Source organism: Balaenoptera musculus, chromosome 18, assembly GCF_009873245.2.
Source record: "Balaenoptera musculus isolate JJ_BM4_2016_0621 chromosome 18, mBalMus1.pri.v3, whole genome shotgun sequence".
In the NCBI taxonomy this organism is placed as follows: domain Eukaryota; kingdom Metazoa; phylum Chordata; class Mammalia; order Artiodactyla; family Balaenopteridae; genus Balaenoptera; species Balaenoptera musculus.
Window position 1 is genome coordinate 7300014 of NC_045802.1, and position 12396 is coordinate 7312409.

General features: G+C 44.2%; 1 protein-coding gene across 1 annotated transcript in view; it reads right to left on the reverse strand.

The window, feature by feature from the left end:
• Positions 1 to 11327, reverse strand: part of KATNAL1 (katanin catalytic subunit A1 like 1) — an 87982-nt gene extending 76655 nt beyond the window's left edge. The window contains exon 1 of the mRNA XM_036831939.1: positions 11307 to 11327. The gene's annotated coding sequence lies outside the window, so the exon portion shown is untranslated. The remainder of the gene's footprint in view (positions 1 to 11306) is intronic.
• Positions 11328 to 12396: the final 1069 nt, after the last annotated feature.

Sequence of the window (12396 nt, forward strand, 5' to 3'; positions counted from 1 at the left end):
TTCGTCCATTTTCTATTGATGGATATTTAGGTCGTTTTCAACCTTGGTGTCTTCAGGCATTCAGGCTGCTATAACAAAAAACCGTAGACTGGACGGCATATAAACAACAGAAATTTATTTTTCACAGTTCTGGAAGCTAGGAACCAGCAGATTCGGTGTGAGATTTCTAGTCATGGACAGCTGGTCTTCTTGCTGTGTCCTCACATGGCAGAAGGGGAGGGGGAGCCCTCTGGTGTCTCTTTTAAAAGGGCAATAATCCCATGCACGAGGGCTCCATCCTCATGACCTAATCACCTCCCAAACACCCCACCTCTAAATACATACCATTGCATTGGGGGTTAGGACTTCAACATATGAACTGGGGAGGTGGGACAGAAACATTCAGTCTATAGCAGTCCACCCTTGGCCCTCCAAAATTTATGTTGTACTCACATGTCAACTCAAAAGTGTAAAGTCCAAAATCTCCTCCAAATACCATCTAAATCGGATATGGGTGAGACTCAAGGTAAGATTTATCCTGAGGCAAATTCCCCAGCTGTGAGCCTGTGAAAGCAAACGTGCCTTGTGCTTCCAAAATACAAAGTGGTAGGATGGGCACAGGACCGATATTCCCAGTCCAAAGAGGAGAAACGGGAAAGAAGAAAGCAGAGACAGGTCCCACCCCTGTGGCTCCATGGCTTGTTGGTCCCGCCCTTTGAGACCTTGCTGGAGGCAGCCGTGCCCCCAGGGCTCCTACACTCCGGGGGCAGTATGGATGCTGCCCAAGTTTGTTGCCCGAGCCGCACCTGCGGCAGCCGAGGACCATCCTGCCCGAGCGCAGGTCGCAGACATGTGATGTAAAGCAGTGCTGACGGCTACCCCTGAGCTCCTGAGAGCGCCAGCGGCCCCTCCTGCTCTCGCCCGCCCTGAACACAGGCCTGTGATGGAAGTGGCAGCCCCGACAATCTCTGAATCACCTTGGGGGGAAAGGAGGGCTATTCTTCTGTTGTCATGGAGAAGACCTCCTGGCTTCTATGGAGATGGCGGATCCACACCCCCCTCCTTGTCGAATGCTCGCTAGGCCACATCCTTAGTGTTCTCTCCCAAAGAGCCCTTCTCATTCTTTTCAATATGGACACTCCGAGAATTTTACAAATCTTTAAGTTCTGTTTCCTTTTTCTAGTAACAATTTCGTCTTTAAGTCATTTCTCTCTTTTCACATTTTACCCTAAATAGTCAGGAAGAATCAGGCTACTTCTGCAACTCTTTGCTTAGAAACTGCTTCAGCTAAATATCCAACTTCATTGCTTGCAAGTTCTAACTTCCACAAAACATTAGAACATGAACACAATTCAGTTCTTTGCCACTTTATAAAAAGTACAGCCTTTCCTCTATTGTGCAATAAAATGTTCCTCATTTCCAGCTAAGACTTCATCAGAATGGCTTTTTCCATCTCTATTTCTACAACATTCTGTTCAGGATTACTTAAGAGGATTGAGGCTTTCTCCATGGCTCTCATCAGAATCGCCCCTAATGGTCTGTTCATGGCCATTCTAGCAGGCATCTCAAAACTTTTTCTAGCAGGCATCTCAAAACTCTTCAAGCCTCTACCCATCACCCAGTTCCAAAGCCACTTCCACATTTTTGAGTGTTTATTACAACAGCACCCCACTCCTGGGACTTCACTGATACTAAAGATTGTACAATGAATATTCTTGGATCTTACCTTGTGCATATGTATAAAAGTTTTTTAGGGTTTATGTCAAGAAGTAGAATAATGGATGGTAAAGCACGTTCATCTTCAATTTTCTGAGATTTTACCCATTATTTCCTAAAGTGGTTATTCCATTTACAGTCACAAGTGCAAAAGAATTCCTGCTTCACCATATCTTGGAATTATCCAGCATTTTTATTTTGCTGGTCTAATGAGCATGGAAGTATGAAGGTGTATTTAGGTTTGAAATGGGTGTCTCTTTATGAGTGTTGCTGGTCAGGAATATGAGGCTGAAACCAAGGAAGCAGAGGAAGTCAAATATAAATTAGACAGTGTATTATCTATTGCTGCATAATGAATTACCACAATCTTATGGGCTCAGTATAGCACACATTTATTATCACAGTTTCTGTGGGTCAGAAGTCCAGGGACAATTTAGCTGGGTTCTCAGCTTCAGGGTGTCTCCCAAGACTATAATCGAGGTGTTGGCCAGAGCTCAGGTCTCATCTGAAAGCTTAACTGGGGAAGGACCCAGTTCCAAGCTCACCTGGTTGTTGGTAGGATTCAGCTCTTTGCAGGCAGTTGGACTGGGGGCTTTAGTTACTTGCTGGCTCTTGGCCAGAAGCTGCCTTCAGTTCTCTGCCCTCTAAGCCTCATCATAGGGCAACTCATAACATGCCAACTTGCTTCATCAAAGCCAGCAAAAGTAAGACTTGCTAACAAAATGGAAGTCAGTATCTTAAGTGATCTATTCGTGGAAATATCATTCTTGGCATGTTCTATTGGTTAGAGGCAAATCACAGATCCCACCCATACTGTAGGGGAGGGGATTACCCAGAAATGTGATACCAAGAGGTGGGGATCATTACAGGTCATCTTAGGCTCCATCTGCCACAGGCAGGTATAATGGTTAAGGATATTGGTTAGCCTACCATTGCAGACCCAAACAACAGTGAGCTAAACAAGACTAGAGCTTTATTTCTCTCTAATTTAGAAGTCCGGATAGGCAGTATAGGGCTGGTATGGCAGCTCCATAATCATCAGGGAACCATGCTCCTTCTGTCTCATTGATCTGCCATTCAGAACAGGTGGCTCCTACCTCATTATACAAGATAGCTGCTCCAGCACTTGCCATTGTGCTGCATTCCAACCACTCAAATCCATTCTACATACTGTAGCCAGAATAACTGTAGCACAGTTGTGCTAAAATGCAAACCTAATCATGCTGCTCCTCTGGGTAAAAACCTTTCAGTGGCACTTCCAGCCTACAACAGAGCATCTCAAACATTTTTTACCTGTACTCAGTACAGGCATACATTTTTATGTACACACACGCACACCTATAACTGAAACATAAGTTTCATGCAACAAAACTCACCCTTGCTACATATCATAGTCTCTGATAGTCCCTGTTCTATTTCATTTTTATTTAATTCATAAACTACTAAGGAATGTGGGAAAACACTGGCCTACAGGATATCCAGGGTATACGGTGACCCGGTTGTGCTTGCTTTTTCTTGCTCTCTGCACTCCAGCCTCCTCCGGCTCCCCTGACCTCTGTGCCTATATAACTCCTCTACAGGTGCCTATAATCACCTCTCCTCCCAACTGTCCATCTCACCTCCCAGCCCCTCTTGCTCTTCCAGAACCGGCTTACGCATTCCCTCTGGAACCCATTTCCTGGCCCCCAGTCCCCTTCCGTGTGCCTCCCACCATCACACACTTATGCTGATTCTAGTCATCTGTTCACGCTCTGCTTCCCCACAAAACAATCAGTTCCTTAAAAATGGGAACCATGTCTTTATGGCTGTTTACCCCCAGCTCCTGTATAGTGCCTGACATCAAGTCAAAACTTAATAAATGTTTCTTACATGAATAAATAAATGAATGAATGTCACAGGGAAAAAAGTTCCTGCCAACATTTATTGAAAATCTATTGAATGTAGAGTATTGTGCTGGAGAGAATTATGGAAAAAAATAGTGGAAGTTGACAGTGATAAATTTTTTAAAATAGGTATTAAATGACCTGTATTTATAAATAAGAAGCGTCTTTATATACAACGAAGTGCCATCAGATTTCTCACTGACAGCGCATTGAATGATGAAAGTGGGATTGAAGGAACGCATTTTTTTGTCCCTTCTCCTAACTGATTCCCTATTTTTATCTCTTATGAGAGAACCCTCAGACATTCCTCAGACATCGCTCTCCTAACCCAGGTCTACTCTCCAACAGCAAAGCCCAGTGTTGAGCCAAGAACAGAGCTGTTCAAGTGATAATGATCAAGTACCCACATGACTAATTCAGGGCCCTCCATATAGGCCCAGGAACCACAGTGAGATATCACCTCACGCCTGTCAGAATGGCTGTTATCAAAACGTGTTGGCGAGGACGCTGAGAAAAGGGAGCCCTCGTGTGCTGCTGGTGGGGATGTAAACTGGTAAAGGCACCATGGAGAACAGTATGGACGCTCCTCAAAAAACTCAGAACGGAACCATCATATGATCCAGCTCTTCCACTTCTGGGTATTTATCCAAAGAATATGAAAACACTGATTAGATGAGATATATGCACCCCCATGTTCACGGCAGCATTATTCACAATAGCCAAGATACGGAAACAACCTAAGTGTCCATCAATGGATGAATGGATAAAGAAGATGTGATATATATGTACACACATATGACGGAATATATGTATATGATTGAATGTTACTCAGCCATAAATAGGAATGAGATCTTGCCATTCACATGACAGCATGGATGAACCTCAAGGATATCGTGCCAAGTGAGATAGGTCAGACAGAGAAATTCAACTTCCATGTGATTGCACTCATATGCGGAATCTAAAAAACAACACAAAACAGGCCCAGGGAGCCCCAGTGAAGTAATGTGACATGTTACAGATCTTAACTTGGTTAAGGACACATACAGCAGCTGCTTCAGATGCCATCGTGAGCCAGAAAATTCAGAAACGCAGCAGGAAGGGAAGTGTGACTCCAATGTGGATTCAGCATCTCACTCAGATGTTCCTTTGACCCTGGGAAGCCCAGTCTGCTCTGATCAATTCTGCAATCCCGGCTGGTAAATCAGTGAACAAAGCAGACCAAAAACATACGCAGACTATATTGGAAAGAATGAAGTATTGTCAGGTAACAACTTATAATTTGCTAGTTAATTTTAAGTCCCAAGTGCAGGAAAACAGCATTATAAATAACCTGACCTCTCTCAAACCACTGCTTTTTCCCTGTAGGTAATAATAACAGCAGCAGTTTACATTTGTACTGACTTTTATAGTCTATGAGAAGCTTTATCCCGTTCGATCCCAGAGCGGCCCCGTGAGGTAGGTCCACGTAGTAACCCCATTTTATAGAAGAATAAAAAGAGAGATCACATAACCACGCACAGTCACACAGTGAGTGAATAACTAGAACTATATGGGATTCTAAGTCATAATACGACCACTTGTTACAAGGGAATAGCAATCAGAAACATGGATTCTAACCCCAGCGCTGCTAGCTACTTAGCTGTGTGGTCCTGGACATGACATTCAGCCTTTCTGAACTTAATTTCCTCACCTGTAAAGAATGTACATAACAATACCTTCCTCGGCTGCCTCACAGGGTCCTTATGAGGACAAAGCTGGCGGTAGGTTGAACGTGCTTTATAACTGGGAGGGTGTTCCACAGATGTCAGGGCTCAGCAATCTTTTCTAACAAAATAAGGAGAGTAATCGTTGTCATCATCTTTTTACTTTGACAGGGCCTTTCATTGCAGCCTTTTGATAATTTTGCGGCATATTATTACCAATACAACACCCCTGTTGCTACCATCTCTACAGGTATGCCAGCAACTGGCCAATGAGGGAGGAGGAAGCTTCTTTCTTCTAGAATGAATTTAGAGCAGTGATCAGTGTCACCTGGAGAAATTTAAATATACAGGCGTCTAGGCCTCACACTGCGGCCAATTAAATTTTAATCTGGGGGTGGGCAGGAACTGGGCATCAGGAGTTTTTAAAGTTCCTCAAGAGGACTGACATGTGCACACTGCTATATTTTAAATGGATAACCAACAAGGACCTACTGTATAGCACAGGGAGTTCTGCTCAATATTATGCAACAACCTAAATGGGAAAAGAATTGAAAAAAGAATAGATACATGTATACGTATAACTGAATCACTTTGCTATACACCTGAAACTATCACAATATTGTTAATCAACTATACTCCAATATAAAATAAAAAGTTTAAATAAATAAATAAATAAATAGAGTTCCCCAAGAGATTCTGATTTGCTGCTGAGCTTGGGACCCACTGCTGTAGAGACTACAAGTCTGTCTACTTGTTCCAGAGATGGAAGCACATAACCTGAGGATGTCTGAGGTCACTTGGGAAAGCGATCCAGAAGTTGGACCTCGGACCTCAAAGATCCTAAAGTCCCACCATCACATATGCAGCAGACCTCCTTTCTGGACTGGCACCTTTGGAGGAAAGCATGGGCATTGTGTGTGGTGGGAAAGATGCTAAACACACAGGAGAAGCCTGAACAATGCAGAGTACCCTTCCTCATCACTGTTCCTCTATTAAGGTCTGCTTCCACAGTAACTTCCCTACATCATAAGGATTGGAAAAGTGAATACATTTATTTTAAAAAAGAAATCTCAGAAAATAAGCAAATATTCTACAAGTGGCCAATCCTATAATTTTTCCCACCGATAATAAGGAAATAATCATGTGTTATTTAATGTTAACTTCTTCCACTCAATTCCAATGCACTTGCAAATTAACAATGTTCTGTATGTTTCTTTTTTTTTTTTTTTTGTATGTTTCATTTTAGAGTTAACCAAATAAGCATAAAATTACAAGTGTCATATATTTCATATCTATTAAAAGTATTTAGTTTCTAGTAAAAATACAGGTTTAGCTGTTTGGTTCAAATTTCTTAAAGAAATTTCCATTATTGGAAGAAAATATCCAGCAAAAAGCCAGGGTATTACTATAATTAGAACTTTACCTTTGTGTCTTCATAGGAAACAAAGTAACACTTCCTCAACTATTCACTTCTGAATTCCCTTCTCATACCAGAAATGGAGAAACAAAGTAAATAAAATGATTTGATTTTTCAGGATCCCCTTTTAGATGTGGGCACCAGATTTTTATACTTTTAAGGGTGGGGGGGGACATCCCTCCCCTTAAACTGGTCCCATTAGAAACTATCTCAGGCTGAGTTACATTGTCTCATTTGATCACTTCTCTTAGGAGACTTGAAACAATTTGGTTGGAGTAAAATCCTCTTACAAAACCTGGAGATTTAAATAATGAAGAGATTTATCTCTCATCTGAGAAGAGTTTATGGTCCAGAGCAATGGCCTGGAGACAAATACTCTGGCCTCTGTGACCCCACAAAAGCAGTAATTAGGCAGCACTTTATCCTGATGCAGTGAGGGTGCAAAAGATGGAGCAGGGCTACTCTCTGGGGTTTAGGAATGAAACTGGCTTCCTGGAGAGGCAACAGAAGAAATCAGGCAACCTAAAAATATTTAAAGAGCTAGGACGCCCCTGGGAGAATTTCCAACTATTGAAGTAGAAAAGATTAGCATTTGCTAAGTCCGAAAAGGAGATTTTTAATGAAAAACTCAGCAAAGTGCAGACTTTTATGACATCTTTAAAAATAATAATAATAATTAAGATCATACCTATCATATACAGAGTAATCAGAGACTTTATATTTTCTCTACAATGACCTAAGGAAAAGGATCTAAAAATAGACTCTACAGATAACGAGCTGTTCTTTCTCCAGAGTTTGTTAGAATCCAACACCTTTTTCATACAGGCGGTATGTTCCATCTCACAATCTCTCAGGCATAAATCTTGACATGGTCAAGATCTTTTCCTCTGGCCTCTAATTACAATTCTGCTTCTTATTCCTCAACATTGTCTACATTTCATATGCTCCTCATATGAATGAGATGCATTGTGTGCTGTGGTTAAACTCTTGGGCACCAGGCCCAGCTGCCTGGCCCAAACTCTCTGACCTTGGCAATGACTTCCCCACTTGGTGCTTTGGTTTCCTTGGCTGTATAATGGGAATAACAGCCTCAGTGGGTTGTCAGGAGAATTAAAGCAGTTATGCCATGGAAAAACACTTGGGAAAGTGTCCGACACACAGTCAGAACCCAATAAATATTTACTGTTGTTATCACCACACTTGCATTTCCTTAGTGCTTACAAAAAATATTTAAGATATAGATATATGGGCTTCCCTGGTGGCGCAGTGGTTGAGAATCTGCCTGCCAATGCAGGGGACACGGGTTCGAGCCCTGGTCCGGGAAGATCCCACATGCCGCGGAGCAACTGGGCCCGTGAGCCACAACTACTGAGCCTGAGCCTCTGGAGCCTCTGCTCCGCAACAAGAGAGGCCGCGATAGTGAGAGGCCCGCGCACCGCGATGAAGAGTGGCCCCCACTCGCCGCAACTGGAGAAAGCCCTCGCACAGAAACGAAGACCCAACACAGCCAAAAAAAAAAAAAAATAAAAAAAAAAAAATAAATTTAAAAAAAAATAAAAAAAAAAAAGATATAGATATATATATATATTTTAAAAGATGCATGGTCTAACAAAGGATTGTTTTCAGATTCTTGGATTTGCTTGCATTGAAAGTCTCAACACACCACTGAATTACACATTTAGAGAATTTTTTTTTTTTTTACGTGTAATCCTAAAGCCCAGGAAGTATTCTATAATGTGGTCCCTGATCTCAACCTGTTTATACTGGTTATTTAAGAAAGAGAATATAGGCTCATGAAACGCTCATTAAAAATCAAAAGCAGGGCTTCCCTGGTGGCGCAGTGGTTGAGAGTCTGCCTGCCAATGCAGGAGACACGGGTTCGAGCCCTGGTCTGGGAAGATCCCACATGCCGCGGAGCAACTGGGCCCGTGAGCCACAACTACTGAGCCTGCGCGTCTGGAGCCTGTGCTCCGCAACAAGAGAGGCCGCGACAGTGAAAGGCCCGCACACCGCGATGAAGAGTGGCCCCCGCTTGCCACCAACTAGAGAAAGCCCTCGCACAGAAACGAAGACCCAACACACCCAAAAACTAAATAAATAAATAAATAAATAAATAAATAACCTAAACCAAAGCCTGGCTTAAAAAAAAAAAAAAAATCAAAAACAGCTCGTGATTGTGTATAAAGTGAGTAGTTCAGACCATAACAGCTACAAAAATATGGAAGAGAAAGAATTCGGAGGGTACAAAGTCTTCACTGTGTGCATAAAGTTGACAGAGAATAGCATGTGAGGCACGAAACACAGGAAAGGAAGATGAAGGGATGTTCCAACAGGAGGGACGCCATGAAGATGAGGGCAAGCGAATGGAACCGCCCGCCTGAAACTGATGGCCTGTGCTTAGAATTAGGTGAGACGGGTCGACAGAGCCACTCCAGGTACAGGCTGCACGGTTGAGGGCTTCAAATGCCAGGCTGAAGCGTTTGATTTCGCCCCAAGAGTTCCTGAAATTGTGTTAGGGGGAAAGTGGCATAAACACAGTTACATGCAAGACAGGTTAATGTGGGGAGAGACCAGAAGCAAGGAGAAACGTTGGATGGCTTTTAATAATAATTTAAACATGAGGTGATGAGGTCCTGGACCAAGGTGGGGACCTCGGGAAAAGAAAGGGACAATCATGAAAGGCATGACTGTCCCCCTCACTTCATTCTCGCAGCCAAAGCGTTCCCTAGACTGTGTTACCTGAGCACGCCAGGTGCCCCAGGAAACAATTCCAACGCCCTGGTGGACCCTCTCGTCCTGATTCTCATCTGCTCCCTCTTGCCCTTCTGTCGTACGTGTGTGTCACATGATTCCAGACAGTAAGATAAACTCATATTCATCTTGCTCCCTCTGAAGGTCAGATAGTATTTCCCAATTGTGTAGGGTTTTAAAATTATTTTTTATTTGTATTGGTGAATAATTTTTAATTAACAAGTCATTAGTAAGTTAGTGGTTTAAAAGGTTAGAAGAGTATGTACTTTAAATGGATGTAGTTTATTGTACCTAAATTATTCCTCAATAAAGTTGATAAGGGGCTTCCCTGGTGGCACAGTGGTTAAGAATCCGCCTGCCGATGCAGGGGACACGGGTTCGAGCCCTGGTCCGGGAGGATCCCATGCTCGGCCACCACCACCTACAAGTGCGTCTCGTCTTCACGAGCAGAACAAGGATCTTAGCATATTCTTTGCATCTCCCGCAGCTCTTAACACACAACCTCGTACAGAGACACTTAGTAAACATTCTTTGAGAGAATTAACGTTTCCTATACTCACTATTTTCCTTTAATATATATAAAAGGAAAATAGTGCAATGCTCATGATGTCTCTTTGTCAGGGAGACTCTGAGTTTTTCTTAGATTCTCAGTCTGTTTTTCACGCACAAATGGATTCACGACTGCGTCAATCGTATTCTCCAACTTGTGCACCCACCAAACACACCCCACCTGTCACTGCACAGAAATCTCCTCTATGATTGCGTCTGCTGGGGGGCAACAGGCAAGTGGTCGGTGCTTTTAACTTTTTTCGGAGGGAGGGCTGTGATAGTTTCAGTTCTCTGAAAAATGAATCCAAAACAATAAAACAGGCTGAATGTTTCCCTCCAGTAGAAGAAAAGAAAGCAAACCCTACTACAGGTAAATTGAAATCTTCAAATAGACCCATAACGCATCGCTGAGCCATTCTTGAGATAATGGCTTTAGTTAGACTGGGGCCACAAATCTTTACATTTCTTCATTCACCTGGCAGGACTAATGAGATTTTATGGCGGGCAAACTGTTTATCCCTTGGGTGACATTGGCAAGAACAACTGTATCTTTATCAATCAAGAGTTTTCTGCACTGCAGCTTCCTTCCCCACAAAAGACTGCCCCAGCCGAGATCACAATGTTTACTACACCTAAGAACCTCATTTCTCCGCGTAAACGCTCCACCCGTCCCCTTGTGTTGGTTGGATCTACTCATTCCTTCCTACAGTCACATTATTCCATAAAAGGGGCTGGCAGAAGAAATGGAAAAAAGCAAAGAGAAGAAAAGAAAGTTTCATAAGGGACCTGGGAAGAGATGCAGGGCTGACGGCTGTGCATCTGGAATACGATATGCACCCCATGGGCCATTAGGAAGAGAGCTGCCTGCGGTACCGTCACGCTAAGCAGGCAGGGCAGGCTCTGCGCCCGTCAGCGGTGTGTGGGCATAAGAGGAGAGTGGTTGCTCCTCCAGCCTGGGACAAGGATTGGGCCGCTCTCTAGACGGTCCATGTTGCCCACGAAAGGCTGCAATGTCTTTTCTCAGCACTTCAGTAGCACAAACTCACGTATTTGACTGACAACTGCCCTCATACACTCCTATGATGACATGTCCATTCTCCCTTCGGAAAGAGTCCCCAGTTCTCGGACCAAAGAGATCTGGAGAAATGGCTCAGCAAAAGTCAATGAACAGCTTCTAGATCTGGGTAAGATGGAGTAAGCTCCCTCTCTCTACCCTGGCTCACCCACTGAATTCCGGGACAGAATGCAGGGGGCAGCTCTCTGAGGACCAAGCAGGTTGATGGAGAGAAAAACATGAATTCACAGTACCATCAGCTGGCTGCGGATCCACCGTTTTCCCCCTGGAATTCCCTGGAAGGGACGCAAGGCAGCCTGAAGCCCAGAAGCGGGCATCAGCGTGGACCGAGAACACTCCAGCAGAAATCTTCTAGTTCAGCCTCCAGGTGTGAGAAAGGAGTCTCCTGGCCGTGTAGACAGCAGTGTAAGTTCACAGCCTCGGGAGCCTCCTGCGTGAAATCTGAAGCCGGCCCCTGTGCAGGGAGGGCAGGGAGAGACAGAGGAAACAAGCAGTCTCCTCCAGGTGGGTCGGTGGCAGGCTTCATAAGCAAGGGGACTTACGTAAGATGCTCATCTTGAGCGGCCGCAGGACAAACAGATCACTGCACCCGCCCGCCAGAATCTTAGAAGGTTATAAGAAGCCTTACCTGGGTCCAGTCACGTATACCGTCCAGAAGGTCTCAGCAACACCTGACTCCCAAGGCTGTGTCCTTGGAACAGCTCCCGCTGCGGGAATGGTGGGCAGGATGTACACTCAGGGGAGGGGAGGGGGTGAGGAGCCTCTGCCTGCCCCGGTCCAGCTCGTGGGTCAACTGGAGGTCACATCCTCTCCATCACCTCCTCTAACAAGCACGGAAGGCACGCAGCATGGAGAATGCTGGGGAAGGGGACACTTCCTCTCCAATTAAAGGAGGGGTGGTCCCAAGAGTATGGGTTTCCCTCTCTCAGTGCCCCCACCATTTGGCCCTGGACATAGGCAGAGTCACAGGAATTGCACAGAAGAGCAGGGAAAATAAAAGCCCAGCTTTCTGGATGGACAACCAAAAAGGGAAACCCCAGGAAACTGGAAAATACCAGGGAGATTATATATAGAGAGAAAGGAGTTTGGGAAAACAAACCGTGACGTTATCTGCTAAATCCTGGGCTCACCGCCACGCCATGCGTGCTTGGATTTGATCACAAACAGCATAACAAAGACTCAGAACTAAACTAACAGATACGTCACCATCTAGGTCCCAGCCTGACCATGAGATGGTGGGCATTCAGGACAAATGTGAATAGTGCTGCAAAGACTTTGAAAGTGGAACTGACATTAGAACCACAACCCACAGAAATCTGGTCA